General features: G+C 41.8%; 1 protein-coding gene and 2 pseudogenes across 5 annotated transcripts in view; all 3 read left to right on the top strand.

The window, feature by feature from the left end:
• LOC148017313 (histone-lysine N-methyltransferase SUVR4-like) overlaps positions 1 to 23,471 on the top strand; it is a 76,977-nt gene that overhangs the window by 40,116 nt on the left and 13,390 nt on the right. The gene's annotated exons all lie outside the window — the stretch shown is intronic.
• On the top strand, positions 4,809 to 7,217 carry LOC148017315 (uncharacterized; annotated as a pseudogene).
• On the top strand, positions 11,802 to 13,152 carry LOC148017314 (uncharacterized; annotated as a pseudogene).

Genomic DNA, 23,471 nt, shown 5'->3' with positions numbered 1-23,471 from the left:
CTTTTGCATCAATTTATGATCAGTTTGGCATGAGTTTTTGCCTCAGTTCTGAGACAAAAATTCTGATCGGTTTTAGATCAGTCTTTGATCAAATTGAGAATTGTTTACGGTCAATTTTGGGATCCATTTTGCATCAATTTTTGTATTAATTATTTATTCAATTTTGCAATTTGTTTGTGATTACTTGTTAGATTAACAATGATCAGTTTATGATCAGATCATGCTCAGCTGTCAATGGTTTACAGCTGGTTTCATGGACACTAGCATGTAAGTAGATGCCATTGACAATTGCAGCCATGGTTTAGTTGAATTAATGCTTTTCTATGGTTGATAGTCAGAACAATTGAGAAATATGAGTTACGGATGCATCCAATGGGTTTCTAGCAACAGTTCTAGACTGATTTTCTATTTTATGTTATGTATATGTTGGCTGGAAATTTTCAGTAGGTTTGGGGCATATGACATGGTTGAACAACAGTGGCCAATGTTATGACTGTGATGCCTTACAGAAATTCCAGTGCAATATGCTATTTCTTTGGCACAATGGAGTGCAATCGAGGACGATTGCACTCCGAGGACGATTGCAGAGATTTCAATAGCGTGGTTTGTCACAAGGATGTGAAATTTTATTTGTTTGCTTAGCATTCGATAAAAGTTAATTAAATGTGCTAATGTGACTTGCATATGTGAGATGCAAGTCAATTATTTCACAGTGTGGGACATAGGATCTGCAAATATCAGTTGGTGCCAAAGGCAAAAGGTATAATAAGTTACGCTTGATAGGTACTAGGTGGTATCCATTGTTAGATTTTGGCCTAGACCAATGTTGGCCACTAATGTTAGTGGTGACATTAAAGACTAGGCATTAATTAAGCAATTAATGTCAATCTAAGGATCAATAACTGCTCAAAGATACTTGAAAGACAAATTGGCATAGCCAATTTAATTATTGGTTGGTGAAATTAATTTTTTGAGTACTAGAATAATTATCAAATTAATTTTCAAAATCAATATTTTGAAAATTACTTTAATAAGCTAGATAATGTGGAAAAATGGGACTAGAAGACTATCACTTAGTAAAACTTTCCTATGCAAGTGGGAAAAACGTTTTTAGGGAGGCTAGTAGAAGTCTATTCCAACCATTGTGAGAGAGAGTGAGACTTTAGGGAGTAAGGGGAGGTTGTTGATGTGATTTGCAGCCACTAGGGATCAGTCCTACAGCATGTGACAACAATTTGGAGTGCTCTAGGAGTAAATGACAACCACCCAAGGTCCTCGTCGTGCAAATGATAAGCATATAGGAGGGAGCAACAATATTTCTAGTGGTTCTAAGCTATAGATAACAGCTTCCATGGCTGTTTGAGTAGGGCAGTAGTAGTTTTTCAGTGTTTCTCGCAATGACACTTTTAAATTTCTCTCTCTACAACATTCTCTCTTATCCCCTAGTCATCTCTCAAGTTATCTTAGTATTTTCCAGTAGTTTGAGCCATTAGAGGAATAGATTTCAGTCAATCTCTACTATTAATCCTAATTTATAGTAGAAATTAGGGATTTGACAATTGCCTTAGGATGCGTGCTCAGAATTGAGGGCCTAGGACTTGAATTCTAATATGTGAAATTGAGGAATTTCGAAGAGATTCAAGAGGCTAGCCAGCCAATATTAGATTTGGGGCTAAATTTGTCTTTCACGGAGTAGGGTAAAGGCGAATCCCCAAGCAAACTAGGGGGCAAATTGGTTTGGAGGCTTGTTGGTCAGTTTTGATAGCAAGAGGCACTTGGATTAGCAGAGGAGGTTAGGGGATCTCTGTTGCACTCCATCCATTTGTAATAAAAGTTAGAGATACCACAAGGGGTGCCGGTTTTGGGGCCAATAGCTTGTTCAATGTTCAAGATTGTATGGTAAAGTGTACATTTTTGTTTTGTGAATTTGTTAATTATTGTAATTTAGTGCTTAATCAGGTTTCACCACCCTCTTTGGGAAGAAAGGTTGGTTTTAATACTAGTGAAAACTAATGACCATTAACTGCAAATCGATATAAGATAGAGAGTTTGTAATGATAAAAAACCAATGATTTGATGCTGATCATAAGTGATGCTACACGGAGCATAAAGTGATGCAAATGTATAGTTTCAGAGCTGCAGATGATAGACCATACCATATGCATAGCAGTGAATAGTATTCCTTGGCAAACATACTGGGAGCACCTTGAATGTATGCTGAATACATCTGAGATCCACTACATCTAGAGCTGTCCATCCGTGAGGAGTAGAGGTGTTGGCTTGCTCACGAGCATCGAGTAATGCTTTGGACCCTTGCTTTGTTGAACCTGATTAAGTCCGGGTGTAACTGGAAAGTATGAAGGTAAAGTTGCAACAAATGAGGATGGCCTACCCAGTCATCCTTTATCCATTTGGCATCCATTGGTGAGTAGTTCTGAAACTTCACCAAATACTGCTTGGAAACCTTACTTTTGATCTTTCGCTTTAGGTGTGCCAATATTTGCTTAGGTATGAATATGTCATCTAGCTCCTTAACCTTGGGCTGAATTTTAGTAGATACATCCTGTGGCACTTTACCATGAAAAGGCCTTAGTAAGCGCACATGAAAGGCAGTAGGCAGTTTCAACCTATAACATATATCACCGATTCTCTCCAACACTTGGAATGGCCCATAGTATCTCTTACTCAGTTTTGGGTACAATCTCTCTTTGCCCTTCACCTTTTTCAGCCTTACCTTTCAAAATGCAGCAATACATAATCGCTCTTCGTAAGCTGCAAAGCACGTCTATGATGATCGGCTACCCTTTTTTGCTTATCCTGCAATCTTTGGTATACAACTGACAAATCCAAAAAATGGTTATGCATGTTAAAGGAGATCTTGTGTGTATTGGTTGCTTTGCGTAGACCAAATTACTATACTTAATCTTCACATAAGCTGCATCCATGCTCTCCACATAGCAATGAGGCTCAAAGATCTTATCCTTTGTGTGCAAACATAGTTGCATCCGTATGTCGTAGGGAACTATTCGTATCGTACGATACCGTATGTATCCATACAAAATCATATGATAAAACAAACCGTTTTTGGACATCACGTCTAGCAGTCTCCCCGCGTTCTTGTGCGTTTTTGGGCCGTGTCATCTTATGTGGCACTTTAGGGGGGTGGAAAATCTTGGATACTTCAGCCTACCCCCTTTTCCAGCTATGCACGCCTCCCCCAACCCCCCTTGGATTCCATCAAGCTGGCAACCCTCTTTGATTGTTGACTCCTCTTTGATTATTTGACCCTTCTTCTCGTCTACAAAAGATGCTCCTCTCATCCATGCTTCCACACCAATTCAACAAGCATTTACCATTCTCATCTCCCTCTCCTAGATCTTAAATTGATTTGTGATTGGTGAAGCTCTAGCCTCTCACTCTCTCCTTCCCGCATCGTATCAAGGCTCAAGGCTCAAGCCTCTCCCATCCCCTCTCTCTCACCTTGCTCTTTCAACTTTATTCCAACCCTCTCTCTCTCTTTTAACTTTCAAGAGTTAAGACTCAAGTATCTCACTGTCCTTCTCTCTCTCTCTCTCTCTCTCTCTCTCTCTCCCCCTTCCCTTGCCCTCTCCATCTGACATCGGTACCATGACTCATGAGAAGCATGAGGCCTTCAATTTGCACGCCATCCATGTGGAGAGGGACACAAAGAATTCCAACTCCCACCATTGGACGTGCAAGTATTGCGGGAAGTGCTATGCAAGTGGTGCAACTTGGCTTCTCCAACATCTTTCTAGGACGTTGGGGAGGGGAGGGGGCAAGTTGCTCCATGTAAGGAAATCCCTCAAAACACTGTGGATGAGATTCTTGCCAAGATGAGAGGGGGATTTACAAGAGGAGGAGAAAGTGGCATATCATTGTGTATTCGGCAGTATGGAGGCAATTTCAGCCTGTAACATTCTGCATTTCCATGACAACCAACACTATCAGATGCATTTACATGACCAGCTCTAAATCCTTGTGCTGCAAAAGCCCAAGAGGGTGCAGATACATTTCCATATGGCTCACTTTGTGTCCCAGGCATCACGTCTATGCCTGCCATACATGGGATTGTGGATTCCACCTGATATACCCGGATACATTGGGTGTTGAAAACCATGCATTGGCGGCTGCATACAGTGGGGATTTGTGTCATACATTGCCGTATGCGGTCCTTGACTAACCATTGCATGAAAAATGGTGCGACCACCAAAGTATCTTTGCTGTCCCATGTTTGCATTTGCATGAATACCATGCTGGCCATATTTCCATGGATTGGCACTACCGAGTTGGCCATGCATTTGCACTTGTTGTCCAAGGTAGGTTCAGTACGTATGTACGGATTGTTACCGTACGGTACGTACTGATCGTACGTTTTGTGTACGTATGGAACATAAAAAACGTGATTATTTTTTTCATGTAAAATTTGGAGCCCAAAACGTGATGTGCCTGACGATTTCTGCATTGCTTGGTTATTTGTGGATTTTCCTGGGCAAATTGAGACAAAAGTCCCAAACGTGTTCACTGTTTCAGTGTTTGCAGGTTATGTGAGCTACAGGAGGCGCCAGCGTGCACAGACTAGGTACGTCTCGTCTCTCTCTGTCTCTCTCTTTGCGCTCTCTCTCTCTCTCTATGGGCTCACATTCATGCATGCTGGAGCCCTTCTCTCTCTCTCTCTCTCTCTCTCTCTCTTGCACGGGCACGCGCACGCTTGCTCGCGTTGATTCTTGTGCATGCGCGCGCACATATTTACTGATGTTTTTCTCTCTTATCTTGCTCCAGGAGCCATCATGCTGAAACCAGTCAATCCCTATTGGAAGGAGTACACCAATATACTTCATATCGTCAACAATCTCGGGCAAGCTGGTTCAGGTAGTCGCAGGTGGTCATGCAAATTCTGCGATTTCACATTGACCAGTACAATTACGCGTGTGGTGAAGCATTTGACGGGCATCAATTGCACAAACAACTGTAGCACATGCAAGAAGGTGCCAAAAGCTGTCCGAGAGAAGTTGATTGCTGAGAACTTTCCAGCAATGGGTGCAGCAACAAAAGGCCAAGGATCCCAGAAAACACAAGACGCCTTGCACGATGCTCTTCTTGGGGAGTTTGGTGATCCTCCCACACAGGTAGAGGAGAGTTTTGTGTCTCAGCCCGTTGCCCAGAGCAGCCATCTGCTAGTAGGAAGAGGGCTCGTGTCATGCAGGAGGAGGAGGAGGAGGAAGGTTCTAATGATGTGCATGTGCCTATGCAAACCACCTTGCCTTCATGTGTGCATTCTCAGTCTTGGGTGAGAGAGTGTCAGAAGGTGGCTGAGATGGAGATTGCTCGCACTCTCATTGAGTGCAACATCAGTTTCAATGTCTTAAGGATTGAGCAGTAGAAGAGGATGGTTAGGGCCATTGCCCAAGTGGGTGCTAGTGCTACAGATTCATGGTGTGGATTGGATTACAAAAAAATGCGCACCACTGCACTTGACGAGCAAAAGGCCTTAATAGATAAGGTATTGGTCCCAGTGAAAGCTGGCTGGTAGCAGTTTGGATGCACCATCATCTCTGATGGATGGAGTGATATACGCAAGCGGCACATCATAAATATACTTGTCTACTCTTGTCTTGGTACTTACTTCTTGCGCGCTGTAGATGCAGGGAAGGCAGGAGAGAAGATCATAGGTGAGTTTATCTATGGGCATATTCATACAGCCATCATGGAGATTGGTAAAGAGAATGTGGTCCAAGTTGTTACAGATAATGCATCCAACTGCAAGACAATGGGAAAAATGGTGAAGGCGGAGTTCCCACACATTGTGTGGACTCCATGTGTAGCCCATTGTCTAGACTTGTTTATGGAGGGCATAGGCAAACTACCTTGGGTGCAGCCCACAGTTTCAGATGCTACTAGGATGACCACATTCTTTCGAAAGAAGTATCGAGCTTTGGCCATCTTTTGTAGCCACAGTAATCTAGATATGTTGCGGCCCTCCAAGTCCAAATTTGTATACATGTTTTTGGTGTTGCAAATGTTGAGATATCGAGCTCCACTCGTGATACGCCAGGGTGACCGTTGTGCATTCATGTCACCGACGTGTCAGTTGCAGATGCGGTTGGTACAGCGCCCATGAATAATAGCTACATGATAGCTATCCTTATCTACTCTAGTTCGTGGCTCAGTTAGTATGCCACCTTAGTTAGTTGAGTTTGGTTTGAGACCCATATATAGGGTTCTTCTATTTCTTTGTATTTGAGTTCTTTTGGCTTACACAACTAAGAAGAGGAAAACTGTTTTCAGCCTCCACCTCTGTGTGTATTCCCCCATTGTGCAAGCAAGAAAGCTACAAGTGAGACTTCTTCCTTCTCTCCCACAATCTTGACATGGTATCAGAGCCTTGTTCGTGGTAAGGAGCTCAAGAAAGCAAGCCAAGCTCGCGGTGTTCTGGTAAGAGCAGTGTTGCTTTCATTTTTTGTTTTGGGAGTAGATCTCTGCAGGTAGCACAGCCGGAAATTGCAGGAGTGCATTGTCTCAGGTTGAGACGCCCTTCGCGGTGAAGCAAGAGGGCAGTATATGCTGCGGGAGAGAGCTTTAGCTCCTGGCGACCCTGTTTTTTTGATTTGAGGCCATTTCGGGGCCTGTTTTGAAGGCGGAAGTTTTCTGCACGCACTCAGGAAAAGGCTCTGTTTTATGCTGTGCGATCACTGTTCTACAGGTCGGTGAAAAGTTATTGTAGAAATTGCATCGTATGCTTGTGCGCAGAGACATTGGGAGTTTCAGAATCATCCTTGGTTCCTGTTTATGCAAAATCGTTACTAGGAAGTGACTGTGTGGTCAAATACCACTTTCGCCAGTTTTGCAGATTTGCCCTTGTGAGGGTGAAGCTGAGTTTTTGCAGTGACAGAATTTTTCGCAGTGTTCTGTAATGGCGTCTGATTCTTTCACAGATTGTAACTGAAAAGCTTGACAAGAACAAATTCCAGGCATGGAAGTTTAGAATGACGAATTTCCTTATGGGAAAATGATATTGGGAATTTGTTGCAGGAAATGAAGAAGAACCAGTTCTTTCTGATGTTCCCAATCAACAGCAAATGCAGGCATTCAAAGCATGGCATGAGAGAGCCAGGAAAGTTATGTACTGGCTGTCTATCAGTATTTCAGACTTTATGATTGTGCATATTCAGGATGCAAGCACGCCAAAAGAGGCATGAGATACTTTGTCAAAAATGTATAGCACAAATACGCAAGCCAGGAAAATGCAGCTCAAGCAAGAGTTGCATAATGTGTAAAGAGAAAATATGAGCATCAATGACTACCACGTGAAGGTGAAGAAGATTGCAGATGTATTTGCTTCCATTGGATCGCCAGTGGAAGATGATGATTTAGTTTCTGTAACCTTGAATGGTCTAGGAAAGGATTATGCACAGTTTCGGACATCCATTTCAGTTCGTGAAAGATTTTCTGATTTTGAGGAGTTGATTGCTCTTCTAATTTCTGAGGAGCAGAGAAATGGTGGTGCATCTTCTTCAGGAGGAACTTAAAAAAAAACTGTCTTCTACTCAAATACTGGAAGAGGTAGAGGCAGAGGTAGAGGAGGCCGATTTGGAGGCCGTGGCAGAAATCAGAATATGTAGCAAACTCAAGAAAACCAGTCCTATGGAGGAGGACGTGGTAACTCTAGAGGCAGGGGGAGCCAAAGAGGTCGTGGTGGATGGCAAAGAGGCCAAAATGCAAACAGTAATGTTGAATGCTACTAGTGTGGCAAAATGGGTCATATGGCTAAAGACTGCTATAAAAAGCAGAATGATATCATGAATGGAAAACTGCAACAAGGGAATTATGCATCTTCTAGTAGACGTGGTGATGAGAGAAATGAGCATTTGTTCATGGTGCAGCACATGAACAATTCTGTGACAAGTGCAGAAGAAAGCAACAATGTATGGTATGTTGACTCAGGTGCATCAAACCACATGACAGGTCATGCAGAATGGATGGAGGATGCAAGGAAAATGGAAAAACCAGGATTTGTGGAGACTGGTGATGATACTGCACATTCTATTGTGCAGATTGGAAAAATTCATTTGTCTATGCAGGATGGGAAAAAGAAATACCTGTCCGATGTATTTTATGTCCCGAATATCACCAAGAATCTGATTTCTGTTGGTCAAATGGTTGAGCAGGGCTTGCAGGTCAGATTTAATCCTCATGGATGCTTTGTTGAGGATATGAAAAATAAAGGTCGCTTGATAGCAAAAGGAAAGAAAAAGGGCAGAATGTTTACGTTGGATGCAGACATGTCTGAATTGAGTGCAGCAATGTCTGCACATGGGATCGGTGTAGTTGCAGATATTGATATCTGGCATAAACGCATTGGTCATGTTAATGTACAGCGACTTAAATCAATGCAGGCCCAAAATATTGTTGCAGGATTGCCTAAATTCAAGGTTGCAGAAATGCATAAGGTATGTGAAGCCTGTCAGTTTGGAAAACAGGCAAGGAAACCATTTCCTATCCATGTTCAAGAAAGTAAGAAGCCATTGGAATTAATCCACTCTGATGTGTGGACTACTAAAGCTGCATCTCTTGGAGGCTGTCATTATTTTGTTACTTTTATTGATGACTATAGCAGAAAAGTTTGGGTGTATTTTATGAAAAAGAAAAGTGAAGTTTTTGGATATTTCAAAACTCTTAAAGCTATGGTTGAAAAAGAAACAGGCCTGCAAATAAAATGCCTAAGGTCAGATGGAGGGGGAGAGTACCTCTCAAATGAGTTTGCAAGGTTCTTGCAGGAGCATGGCATAAAGCAGCAATATTCATGTAGTCATACCCCACAACAAAATGGAATTGCAGAAAGGAAAAACAGGCATATTGGAGAGGTATCTCGTGCCATGCTCAATGAAAAAGACCTGCCAGATTTTTATTGGGCTGAAGCAGTTGCTACAGCAGTCTATATAATGAACAGGACTCCCACTGCAGCAATACATGGGATGACTCCAGAGGAGAGGTATACTGGTAGGAAACCAGATATTTTTCATTTGAAAATTTTTTGTTGCATTGCCTATGTACATGTGCCAGATGAGCTGAGATCCAAGTTGGATCCAAAAGCTGAGAAGTGCATCTTTATTGGTTACCCTCTGCAGCAAAAAGGGTATAGATGCTATAACCCTTCTACTCGTAAGTTTACAGTGAGCAGAGATGTTGTTTTTGATGAGATGAGTAGCTGGTATAAACCAGTAAATGTGATTGATGATGTAGATGCACAAAATGGTAATGCTGCATAGAATTCACAGCAGCAGTCACAAAATATTAGTGGACCTGGAGCGTCCTCTTGTAGTGATTCACATTCTTCGCCATGGACAGGCAGATTGAGATCAAGAGAATATTCTCAAAGCAATGCAGATAGTGGTATGCAAGTATCACGAAAAGGAAAAGAGAAGGTTGATCAGCCCATGTTTGATGTGAATGCAGGTCACTCTTATGTGGATGGTGAATCTAGTGGCTCAGAACAGAGCATTGATGATGAGTTGGGTATTCCTTCTATTGTTACACCTGGAGTAAGGAAGACCAGGGATGTTTTGAGAGCACCTGGGAGTGAACCTATTTTGCGCAGGTCTACGAGAGCTAGGTATCCTGTGGATAGGCTGAAATATGATGGATTTACAGCCATTCACTATGCATATATGGTTAAAGTGATACAAGAACCAGAACCCACTTCTTTTGAGGAAGCCATGGGAAAAGAAAAATGGGAGAAAGCCATGGATGAAGAAATGGATGCCTTGGAAGCAAATGCTACATGGGAGTTAGTACCTTTGCCTAAAGGTAAGAATGCAATTGGCTGTAAGTGGGTTTATAAGGTGAAGCACAATGCAGATGGTTCTGTGAACAGATACAAGGCAAGATTAGTAGTCAAGGGGTATGCACAAACATATGGCATTGACTATGAAGAAACATTCAGTCCGGTTGCAAGGATGGCAACTGTAAGAGCAGTCATTGCTATGGCTGCATCAAAGGAATGGTCTTTACATCAGATGGATGTAAAGAATGCCTTCTTGCATGGTGATTTGCAAGAAGAGGTCTATATGGAGCAGCCACCAGGTTATGTGCATGCTGTTTATCCTGAGTTTGTTTGCAGGTTGAAGAAAGCCTTGTATGGCTTGAAGCAAGCACCTAGAGCATAGTCTGACAAGATAGGACAGTATCTTGTCACTATTGGCTTTCAGATTTCCAAGGCAGATTTCTCACTTTATGTGAGAAAAACAGAGAAAGGTATTATGCTACTTGTCATTTATGTTGATGATTTGATTATGACAGGTGACAGTGATGAAGATATCTTTCATGTGAAAATGCTATTAAAGCATAAGTTTGAGATGAAGGATTTGGGAGAGCTGCGTTATTTCTTGGGCATTGAGGTGATTAGATCACCAAGTGGGATACAGCTCTTGCAGAGGCAGTATGGATTGGACATGCTGTCCAAATATGGGATGACAGGCTGTAAGCCTATTTCAGTTCCTTTGGAGCAGAATGTGAAGTTGAGCGCAGATGCAGGTGAGCTTTTGGAAGACCCTACTATGTACAGACGCATAGTAGGAAGTTTGATTTATATGACTATTACCAGGCCAGATTTGAGCTATGCTGTTGGATTGGTAAGTCAGTTTATGCAGGCTCCAAGGAAACCACATTTGGATGCGGCTAGACGCATACTCAGGTATGTGAAGTCCACATTGCAGTATGGACTATTTTATGAGACTGGGGTTCAGATACAGTTACATGGATATACTGATGCTGATTGGGCTGGTAGTATTTCTGATAGACGATCTACCAGTGGGTATGTGTTCTCTTTTGAGAGTGCTGCAGTCACTTGGAGCAGCAAGAAACAACCTACAGTTGCCTTGTCAAGCACAGAGGCTGAGTACAGGGGTGCAGCAATGGCTGCATGTGAGGTAGCTTGGTTGCATAAGCTACTTTATGATATGCATCAGTCTACTGATGGGCCAGTTGTCATTTATTGTGACAACATGAGTAGTATACACTTGGCAAATAACCCAGTCTATCATGCTAGAACAAAGCACATTGAGGTGCATTATCACTATGTGCGAGAGAGGGTTTTACTAGGTCTTATTGATCTAGTTTATGTTAGCACAGAGGATCAGGTAGCTGACATATTCACGAAGGCATTGGGCGCAGAGAAGCTGCGCAAGTTTAGAGACCTGCTTGGTGTGCAGGATTTGGGATTGAGCTCGAGGGGGAGTGTTGAGATATCGAGCTCCACTCGTGATACGGCAGGGTGACCGTTGTGCATTTATGTCACCAACGTGTCAGTTGCAGATGCGGTTGGTACACCGCCCATGAATAATAGCTACATGATAGCTATCCTTATCTACTCTAGTTCGTGGCTCAGTTAGTATGCCACCTTAGTTAGTTGAGTTTGGTTTGAGACCCATATATAGGGTTCTTTTATTTCTTTGTATTTGAGTTCTTTTGGCTTACACAACTAAGAAGAGGAAAATTGTTTTCAGCCTCCACCTCTGTGTGTATTCCCCCATTGTGCAAGCAAGAAAGCTACAAGTGAGACTCCTTCCTTCTCTCCCACAATCTTGACAGCAAAGGCTCTTCAAGCTTTTAGGGATCCACTTTTGCAGATAGTTGTGGACCCAAAGTGGAGGGACATGTCTCATGCACTAAAAGAGGCGACCAAAGCCATTCAAAGGCGTATCCTAGATGAGTCTTTTTGGACAGAGGTGCAGGATTTGATAGTGGCTTTGCAGCCCATGTATGTGATGCTACGAGTCATGGACATGGAGGGCTCCACATTGGGTCTGGTTTATCACCTCTTCATCAGATGAAGAGCCATATCATAGCATGCCAAGCCTTGTCCTAGCAGCGGTATGTACTAGATTTTGTTCTTGTACTTCTTTATGGCTGCTTGCATATGCTATTTACTTATTATTAAATTTTAATGCATAGGCTATATAGTACAGCACATGCATTGGCCTTGCAATGTGTCTAAACTTTGATGTTGCTGATTTTTGCAGTCGAGATGATATCTTGACTCTTGTAGAGAGTCGGTGGAAGTTTGAGTCGTCCCATTCATGGGATGGTTGCTTTACTCCATCCTTTCTACAAGACCCCAGGCTTGTTCCATGAGCAGCATCTCATGCAACTGAAAGACAAGTTCATCGCACGTATCTTTGACGAGGAGGAGCAGCTTCAAATAGATGCAGAGATGTGTAGCTTCGTGAATAACTTGGGACCATCATTTTCAAGGGCGGTGGCATTGCGTTCGGAGGCTACTAGTCTTCCTTTCACATGGTGGCAGAGTTATGGTCGGCAAGGCCTTCCAGGTCTGACTTATTTGGCTCTACGTATCCTGTCACAGGTAACTCACTCTTTGTGCTCTCTTTCTCTCTCTTTCACTCTCTCAAGTGTAGCAATGGCAATTATCAAGCCAATGACACCTGCAAATGCAGGATTGCTCAGCGGGTGCTTGTGAGCGCAATTGGAGTGCTTATTCTTTGATTCATACAAAGATCCGGAATCGCCTTAGCACTTCTCAATTGGAGAAGTTAGTGTATTGCAGGGCCAATATGAGGCTTGTGCGTGCCTACCATGCCTTGGGGACACCCAAGCAGGTTCGAACTAGTAGCTATTTAAAATTTACATTATTGTTCAATGTTAGCAAATGTATGCTATGTTGCCATCTTGAACAGGCTGATCCCTCACGTATAAAGCTGGTGGTTGATCTGAATCATCCGATCACAGATGAGGACCAGAATATTAGGGACGAGCAAGAGATTTTGCGTATGCTTCATAGAGAGATGGAGGAGGTGGATAGGCGTGTGACGAGGTCACGCGCATGTGCTTATAGCATTCCACTACGTGAGCAAGCTACAAATCCAGAGAGTGCTCGACGGAAAGGCATTTACAGAGGGAAGCTACCCATTCGGACTCCTCGGCGACGTGCGAATGAGGCAGTTCGTCTCATTCACATTGAGGAGGAGGAGGATCTAGGTGACGCAGTCCAGGCTACAGGCCCTGTGATGGTAGAGCCAGAGTTTGATGACAATGGCAATGTCGTGGCAGATGGAGACATGCTCTCTTCAGCCTCATCATCGTCCTCTTGTGATCATGAGTTTTGCTAGAGCCTAGGCAGTGGACTGTGGGTACTAGTGACTACAGTCAGATCTAAAAATTTTGAATTTTCATATATTTCAGTTGGGTGTTTTTATTTATGACATATGTATGCTCTATTAGGAGCCATCTTGACTTGACATTTGTCACCTTGGTGGATTGTTCCTAACTTCCTTGTTAGCAATTGTACGTTGTTTGATGCAGTGTATTGTGTTATGTTTTGGCTCTTTATCATGTAGACTTCCTCAATGTTAGTTTGATAGTCTCAAATTTCAGTTTTCACTATTCAGTGTTATGCACGTGTTAAATGTTTAATGCTTAAAGGTTTCAATTGTGATGTGACATGGTCATAAGTACTAAGTAGGGAATGTATATATCTTTATGCTTAATGTACAGTGGGAAACACCCTAAAATATCCTCTTGTTTATTATTTTTTTACAAAGGTATGTATTTTTATGTACATAAAAAATTTATCCATATAGAACGACGTATAGTACGTATCTATATGTGCCGTACATTACGTATGGAACCACCTTGTTATCGCATGGGTACCAACTCTTTGTGCTCATCAACAACTTTTCCTTTTGTTCTTTTGGTTGTCCTGAAGCTCTAGTAGGTGTTCTCTTCTCTTTGTTTTTGTTTCCTTTTGGGGCATTCAAGAATCAAGTAAGCTGAGGATCCTTTGCCAATTTAATAAACAGATTTGCTGCTGTCCTCATCCGATCTTTGAACCTATCATCAAATTCTTCACTTTCTTGTTGATCATCAGCATCTTGAGGTATGGAAGTTCCTACATTTGGGTCATTTCCCACATTTTGAGCTTGCTGTCCATTTTGAGAACCTTGTCCAAGATCATGCTTTGCATTTCCCCCTTCACTATGTGAATGACCAAGTTGAGATGCATCGTCACTACTTGATCCCTTATCACCATGTAAAGACATACTTGATGTAATGAACATCCGAGCACAATTTAAGCAATGATGCAAAGCTTCTGACTTGCAATCAGGTGCCTTGAGCCCATCCTTTCAAAGGATTTGATGGGATCCCGGCAATGCATAGTTGCACGAAACAGCCCGAAACGGCACTTAGGAAGGGGCAAAACACCGAAACGAGGTTAAAATTTCTTGAAACATGTTTCGTGGACCGAAATGGTTTGTAATCCTGAAATGGAACCACATGGCATTTCAGATGAAACCCGAAATGTTTCGGGACATAAAAAGTCTCCATGGAATATGCAATATTTATGGTAAAAAATTGAAAGTTTGTGCCCTTTCAGGAAAACATAATTTATTTTAGGCCACAAATGTGCCATTTTGAGTATAGATCAACCATTTCAATCACAACCTTTAGCAAAAAGGGGCTCACCCTTTCAATCATGACCTTTCATAAAAGTGAAATTGTGATTCTTCTATATGTGAACATTAAAAGTGAACTACTAAAACAAGGATCATGGCCCTATAATGGAGCCCTACGCTTGAATGCTGGCTACTTTGAAGATAGCTTCCAAAACATAAATATAGCAATGTACAGAGAAACACACCAATGTAAAGGTAGCCGACTACCAGACGTGCAGGGATAGAGGTAGGAAAGTGCATTTCGTGCAACAGCTAGAAAACCAGGAAGCACTAGGGGTTCTGGAGGTGTGGCTATACTATACCGGGAAGACCTCAAAGGGATAGTGCAAGTAGTGAAAAGTGATGACAATGCATGATACTTATGGATTAGGATACATGTAGAAAGACCACGGGATATATTCATCACAATATGCTACTTTCCTCCTGCAAATTCTACCTATGCCACACGAGATGGATCTTCCTTTGATATACTTTGAGGATATCATGAGATATGCTAGCATTGGGGACATTATTAGTAGGAGATTTCAATGCACGCATTGGAGATAGACAGAGTGACTTTTATTTGCATGATAATGCCATGTTCAAAGAGATCTACATAGATGAAATAGGCCTACGCAGGAGAGCCCAGGATAAGGAAGTGAGTACCTATGGGACATCTATTGACTTTGGGAAGTGCACATAGACCAGCCATCTTTAATGGTCTACAACAATGGCCAAGATGTGACAATTTGACATGTTGGAATCACAAAGGAGGGGCAAGTACTGTGGACCACTTGATAGGCTCACCAACATTGATACGAGATATCCAAAACTTTAAGATATCTAAGAGACCAATTGGCATATCAGCAGATCATACTATTTTGATACTCATGCTCTCTTGTGTATGTATGAAACATGAAACACCATTCCTCCCTAAACATCTCAAATACTACTTTACAGAAGACACCTCACACATCTACAAAGGTTCTCTACAGACCAGTTTACATACATTGGACTTGAGTAGGTCATTGGAAGAATCTACAAGGGATTCAGCAGAGGCCATACATGGATTAGCCATGTATGCATTCCCACACACCTTGCCCCGATGTAGACCCACACGATCTACTGCTCCCCAAAATAGCTGGTATGATGATGAGTGTAGTCACCCGAGCTTGCTTACAGAGGGAAGTGGAGCTAGGCACTCAAACACATCGCCAAGCAAAGGCGTTCTTCAAACGCCTTGTGCAGAAGAAGAAACGAGACTACTTAGCGAAAGCAGAAGTAGAGATATATCAGCTATTTTTGGGACGGGACAGTAAGAGTGCATGGAAGATGTTTTACGAAAGACAACCCCCTGTACAGATTACATCACCAGATGCTTGGCTTGACTATGGGAGACAGTTGTACGACCTGTCAGGACAGCCACCTATGCAGCCCCCACAAGCTTGTAGTTCAACACAGTGGTCTTTCTTCACATGGAAAATGGTTAGGGATGAAATTTATAGATTACAAAATGGGAGGGCACAGGATGAAGATGGACTAGTAGCAGAACATTTCTCACATGCTTGTGACATATTAGCACCCATATTAGCACATATGTTCAATAGAGCAATATGTCAAGGTTTCCCTATGAGTTGGTCAGACAATACTATAATTCCGCTATTTAAAAGTGGTGATCCCTTGATTCCTAGCAACTACAGGACTATCATGATCGGTCATTCTTTGGCCAAGATATATGGATCTATATTGGAGCATGAACTCAGTGAGTGGGCTGAAATACAAGGCAAGAGAGTACAAGGACAGGCATGTTTCAGACGGGGATATACCACGCTAGACGATATTCTCACACTTAGAGCCATTATCAAGGAGGGTCCGAGCCTGAGTCAAGAGGATCTATTGTTGCTTTGTAGACTTTCGCCAAGCTTTTGATACAGTGCCTCGTACATGCATCATGCAGAGATTGCAGGACATTGGAGTACCAGAGGGTATACGATGGGGTGTCTATGCATTATATGAGGCAGTGATGACAGGTCATATACGAGCACCTGGGGGGTTATCAGAGAGGATTGGCAGTACCATAGGAGTGAAACAAGGATGTCCACTTTCACCCACATTGTTTGGTCTATACATAGATGAAGTGTGTGATAACATAGACTGAGGAGGAGCTGGAGCCAACCTGGCAGGGGTGCTGATACCAATATTATTGTATGCAGATGATATTGTTCTCATTTCAGATTCATTGGAGGGATTACAGTGCCATCTAGATGCTTTGCACATCTTCTGCAGAGATAAAGACCTCACAGTGAACCTTGGGAAGACCAAAACCATTGTTTTCAATACTTTAGCAGCATGGGTGACTAGATCTATGTACCAACTCACATTTTGGGGAGACATATTGGAGCATGTGAGGGAATATGTCTATTTGGGAGTCACCTTCTTTGGCCCACGTTTTTCGTTGAGAGGGGCATTAGAGGCATGTTTGGCACGGGGATACACAGCACTAGGGGCACTCGAGAGTCAATTTGCTCACATACAGTTCCAGGAGCCCCTCACCAAACTGTGGTTGTTTGACACCCTAGTCACACCTATATTACTATATGGAGCAAAGGTATGGGGTTGCAGCTTGTACCACAGATGTCTCAGCTCACTCACTGATCAGATTGGAGTAGAGAGGGATTATTATGATGGTTGGGATAGCATGGAAAGGCCATTGATCATGATGATAGCATGCATGATTAGGAGTAAGCTCTCCACCCCACATCCCATTGTTAGAGCAGAGCTAGGGGCAACACCTATAGTTACGGAGGCTCTCTTCAGGGCAGTGACCTTTTGGCACAGACTCTGGGAACTTCCACGCCATAGATACTCTAGATTGGCACTAACCTCATCTAGACAACTAGCAACAGGAGGCGAGAAGAATTGTTGGTTTTCACAAATGGCTATTTGGATGAGCCTACATAGTTTGGATATTGACCGTCTTCCACCTTTGGATTATAGCCTTAACTAACCTACACTTTCTCTTAGCCGATCAGAGTTGAACCAGGTGATCAGAGCTGATATCTTGAGGATTGAGATAGCAAGGACATCGATCCATCCACCACTCCCTCTAGGATGGAGGATGGAGTTCTACAGGAGTCATTTCTTGTGCCTCTCTGATGATGGTTACACTATTTGGCCAGCATATATGGACACCCATCTCTTCCATAGCGTACGGGTTGCTATCGGACAAATTCACACGTCCTCACATAGGCTTCAGATGGAGACAGACAGATGGACAAATATCCTAGTAGAGAATAGACTTTGCCAACTTTGTGTCGTATAGTTATTTTCAGTATTGTTTCATAGGCCACCCACTTATTTGTAATGTTATCTTTACCTTACTGATGAGATGACATTAGACATGGATGTACTCAGGATTTTGTCTCATAGGCCACATTGGCCTTATGTAGACGTTAATATATCTTTCTTTCTTTCTTTCTTTCTAACTAAGAACTTCCATCTTATAGCTTCATTAACATCTTTTAACTTATAGTTTTGAGTTTTTGCATATTGGTAAATTTAAGTTTTTAAAGTAAAAGTCACTGCGTTCTCGTTCCCGCTTCAGTCCCTTTGAAAATTAGTGTTCCTGTTTTTGTTATCGTTCCAAAGTTTCCCTGAACTATGCGACAAAGGGACCATAAAACCAGCCTTCCTTCTATGGAGGGATGGTAATAACCTGATTATAACTTAGTTACAGCAAGCAATAATTAATGAAATGCTAAAACACAAACATTTACCAATCAATCTTTGACATTGGACACCCTATTGGTCCCAAAACTAGCGCCCCTTTTGGTATTTCTTTATCTTTAGTTGCAATTGAATTTGAATACAATGGGATTCCTTCAATCCCCTTCGCAATCCAAAAGCCCTTTGCTGCCAATAATGACGAGAAAGTCTTCAAACTGATTTGCCCCTCGATTTGCTTTTGCAATTGGCCTTAACTAACTCTTTCGGAAATGATAATTGCCCCAAATTCAAATGCTGGCTGGTCCCTCACTTGAATCTTGCTGAGAATTGATTCTTAGTCTTGGAAATTCAAGACTTTAGGTTCCAACCTCTTGGCACACTTCCTAAGGTTGCCGTCAAACTCTAATTTCTACTGTTAATTAGGGTTTACAATAGTGAAAAATACAATTTCTCGTCCTTCAAGGTTTAGAATGCTGAAATCTTTGGAGCAAGGTTGGGAAATGGTTGGAGAACGAGAGAGAATGCTGAGGAGAGAGAAAACTCAGAAATTTATACAAGAAGTGGCTTGATTTCAACCAAAAACAGCTGCTGCCTTGTGTTGACAACCACAAAAACTGTCGCGAGCAATCAAAGAAGCCCAGAATGGCTGTTGCCTACTTGAGAAGACCCCCTTGTTACTGCTGCCTGCTCCAAAGCTGGAAATGGCCAAAATCTACTGGTGACCTTTGTTATAGCCTCTCCACAACTGAATTTATCCAGGAATGATCCATGTCTCTCTCTCTCTCTCACACCCCTGCACTCGCTTTGCTTGCCAATAGCCTCCATCAGCTTGCATTGGCAAGTGTGCCCAGTGGCAACCTTCCAAACTCAAATTGAAAGCATTATTTGCATTATTAAATTAATTTTCAGCTTTAAAAATGTAAAATTAATTTAATATTATTTTGGTGTCCAAAAAATTAGTGTGACCATCCAAGTTGGCTCGGCTAATTCGTCTCCCAAGTGTTTATGCGTCTTCTTTAGCCCTTGAATTCGTATTAAATACCATTAAATGTCAAATTCCTAGTTTCACCAATTGACACTGATGGCTAATAAAATGTCTTAGGCCAATTTCTAGCATCAAATACCACCTAATATCCGTGCAACATTTCTTAAGACAACTTTTGCCTTTGACATCCATTGATTTCCTCAGGTCCTTGGCTCGTAAATATCAAATAATCTCAGTTGCACTTCACATGTGCAGCACATACTTAAAACATTTGAGTAAAAATTATTCCAAATGGAAAGTAAAGCAATCAAAGTTTCACGTCCTCGTGACACCAAGTGTCCACATTGTTGGAAGATCTCCTAACCCAAGGAGAAGTGATGGAAAAAGTATCCTAACCTTTGTCCAACTGCGAAGGAAGGAGCAACAATGAAGGCTTCATCTACATCTACCTGTACGTCTGCTATTACAAAAAAATCATTACTCCTCCACGTCCATTCGTTAGAGTTGTCTCCTTTGGCTCTCTCATCTTCAGAGAGGCATTTACTAATTGACAATGGTGCTTCGAGTCGTATGATTCCACAAGGGGTTCTCCCTTGCTTAAACAAGGTTGATCTCCTTGACCTTCATCGAGCCCTCAATGGTTTTGTTGGCTTGCTTTTCCATCTTTGTGCCAAGCAATACAATGACTCGATCTCCTTTTTTGTGTTAGTTTTCAACTCCTTTTCAGTTGCAACGTTTCTAAGGTATTTGCGTTGACACGTGTTGATTGCTAGGAAAAGCCCAGAGAAGCATGCACAATCAAGAGAGATATTACTGAGTGTTGGTAGGATTTAGTGACTTAGTGTAAGGGTTTGAACTTTGTTTGACCTGTGCTCAAACCACACAAGACCACTACAAGAACTAAAGGCTCAAAGGGACAAAAAAATTGTGTTTGACCAGAATGATACAACTTCCCTATGCCTCTATTGCCCTTCTTAGTGGCAAGGTTCTAATGAGTCTCTCTCGTGTCTCTTAAGCTCTAATGGGCCTGAAGGTGCCTAAGGTAATTAGCCACATTTCCCTCTTGATAAAGATAATTCTCTCTTACTGAAGCACTCACGTATCTTTTTCCTTGATTTGTGGCTTGAAAATCTTAAAAGATAACCTTTCTTTCCTTTTCAATTAGTGTGTACATAACGGCCACAAGACACAATAACAAATAACGTATAATCTACCCTTGGTTCCTTCAAAGAGTTCGAAGTTAAAGCATGATTTTTTCTTAATGTCTCAGGTATAGAAGCCCACTAGAATGTTTTAGCCAAAGAATGTTTTAGCTGAACCATTTTAACAATGTATTCTATACACCCAAAAAACCTACTCTTGTGGGCTCATGAAGTCTCATATGTCACACATCAAAGCTACCAAATCCCACTTGACAAGAAAATGGGCAAGCTATACTTAATACCAGCTCAACATTTGAATCACCCTCTCTAACAAACAAATCCATGCACATACCAATTTTCTCTAGAGATGAATAAGAAAGTAATAGGCAGGTATCCATGTGGACAGAACAAAGAGGACCTTTATGGTGAAGATGGAAAGTGAACCCTCTTACATCAAAACATCTTTGTCATATACATGGAAGAATGCTATGAGCATGGAAAAAGAGAAACATCTTCATATAAGGTTATCAACCAACACTAAGTTTTTAATTATCAAGTAACCCAAAATGAAGTCATATACACCATGATAAAGATCAAAAGCATATCTCATGGCAGCAACTTACAAACGCAAATGCCTTCACTAATGTGAACATCTACCACCATTCTTCATGAGTTTTGTCTAAATTTTCCTCCGCCAGCTTCTTCATGATGGTTCATTTCCAGGAGCAAAACCAAAGGCAGCTATCATAATGGTCCTCTTCTTTCAACTTCTATCTTCTTCAAAAGATACTGAAGAGCTGGTCGGTGGTCTGCAGCTGTAATGAAGTTTTCTGGAGCTGGCTTTCATTTTTTACTGGCAAGATCGTTACATGGTTGCTGCTAGATCCAGCAAGAGAGGAAGGGAGGCAGAAGGTGACCTCCCTTTCTAATTTCCTCTTAAGTGTCTCTTACCATGAGCTTTCCTCCCTGCAAGACTGAGACTGAGCTTGCCTTCAATCTCTAGTCAAGCAGAGAGCCCCCCAATTGAAATCTTTGGTTTAAGGTGGTTCACTCTCAGTGCAGGTCCCCCTTGATCATCTCGTATCTGCATTGTTCCCTCCTTGACTCTGCAAGACTGGGACTGAGCTTGCCTTCACCCTCCAGTCAAGCAGAGAACCCCCCATCGAAATCTTTGGTGCAAGGTTGTCTATTCTAAGTGCAGGCTCCCCTTGATCATCTAATACCTGCTTGTGCCCTGGACTTTGCATACATGAAGCCTACTCACATCTTCTGCAATCTATGATAAGATACCAGCGAATCTATGTGAGTAGACAATCTATCTGCCCCTGTTGCAGCGAATCTATCTGCCCCTGTTGCAGGCTTTCCACAGCCTCCTCTTTTCCAATTAGGCCTACTTCTTCCTTGTGCCCCTTTGACCAATTGGCCCCCCAAAGTAATTGCAGAGATGGCCTCCCCTCCCAAAACAGCCAACCTCCAGCTTTTTCCTCATTCAGAGTCACCCTCCTTTCTGATCCAAAAGCTCTCCTCAATTTCTTCACCACACGCTCTCCCACGCGCTCTCCTTTTCTTTTTTGGGCCTTAGAAGATAGGGGTGATAGGTCCCATTCATGCACAAATTCTTGCACACATATATTCACAAGCACATAAACATATATGCACTCATACAAACTAATATAAATATATATACACATAAGCACTCTCACTTAAACATGTATTTATATAGACGTGCATTTATATACCCATACACAAAACAGACGAATATAAATACATATGCTTATAAATACTAGTACTTAGCCATATATTGTAACACGTAAATCTAGGCCTCAGAACACATATGAACACATCTTCTCCCTCTCTCTCTCTCTCTCTCTCTCTCTCTCTCTCTCTCTCTCTCTCACACACACACACACACACACACACACACACACACACACACACACGTGTGCGCGTAAAAGCACATCTCTTCCTTAAAAACATGAGATCATAAAATTTAACAAAAACACATACATATATAAATATATATACTCTCCTCTTTCTCCCCTCTCCATGTTGGAAAAAAAGCCCACTCTCACCCCAGTTCCCTCTCAAAGTCTCTCAGCAATGATGAGAAACCGAGACTTACACTAGGCCCATTGCTAGACTCCACTATCTTGGGTGCATCTTAAGAACAATTATGCTATGCTATTGATGCACAATGTGGCCATGCATTTGATGTATTGATGAAGATATGCATTGGAAAATTATGACTTGCAAGGCAATCATCCAATGTATACATAGGAAAATATGAATGCATTTGAAGAGTTGTGTTTATTTTGCGCTTTGAGTGCCCTCTAGTCATCCAACCTCCTTTCCCTCTCATTCGAATGGTTCCTAACATGGGACAGAAGTCTCTGAAGTGATGTGTAATGAGGTATGTGCTCAATTCTCTCATGTGCATGTACATGTAAGTTTACTGGATATAGCTTCAATGGGCCTCATGCTGTGCAGTGCATTGGAAAAGAAGCAATATAGTGCATCGACCTATTGGCATGGATGTAAATTGAGAAAAAGTGGTTTATTAGACCCATGTGCGGTGTCCAAAAACAATGTGTAGTATCGTGCACGTGTCTCTCTTGATACCAGTGATGTTTATGAGTGTATGGTTCATTAAAAACATACCTTTGCCTTGTGTTGGCTTGGCTTTCAACATGTAAATCTCCTCCTCTTCTACATAGTCACTCAAAAAACTTGACAAGAAAAGTTATATGCTTGAAGAAATTCAAAAGACAAGCAACATTTGAACTCATAGGTAGTTAGAAGTTTGGGTTTCATTGGCTTTCAAAGCAAAAAAACAACAATCTTACCTTTTTACAAGATTCAAAAACTTGACAATCCATTGCAAGATAGGAGTCTTTAGGGTTTTCAAAAAAAAAAAAAAACATAACGTATTTAGTCCACCCCTAGTTTGCAAACATTCACATGCAATAGTTTTCTTTATACAACGAAGACTTGCCTATCATCCGATCCTTCTCTAGGCCTTTTGGTCTTCTCTTTGTTTATTCAAACTCCTTGGGCCCTTTAGACATGATCGCTTCTGTAGGTTGACTTGTCTCAGTCCTTACTTCCTCATAGGGCTCTACTTTCTCCATCATAATCATGTCTTTTATAATT

Source organism: Lygodium microphyllum, chromosome 22 (genome assembly GCF_053477565.2).
Source record: "Lygodium microphyllum isolate KBCC chromosome 22, Lygodium_microphyllum_v1.1.10, whole genome shotgun sequence".
NCBI classification, from domain to species: Eukaryota; Viridiplantae; Streptophyta; class Polypodiopsida; order Schizaeales; family Lygodiaceae; genus Lygodium; species Lygodium microphyllum.
Note: the sequence above shows the minus strand (reverse complement) of the source record. Positions and strands in the feature narration are given on the sequence as shown.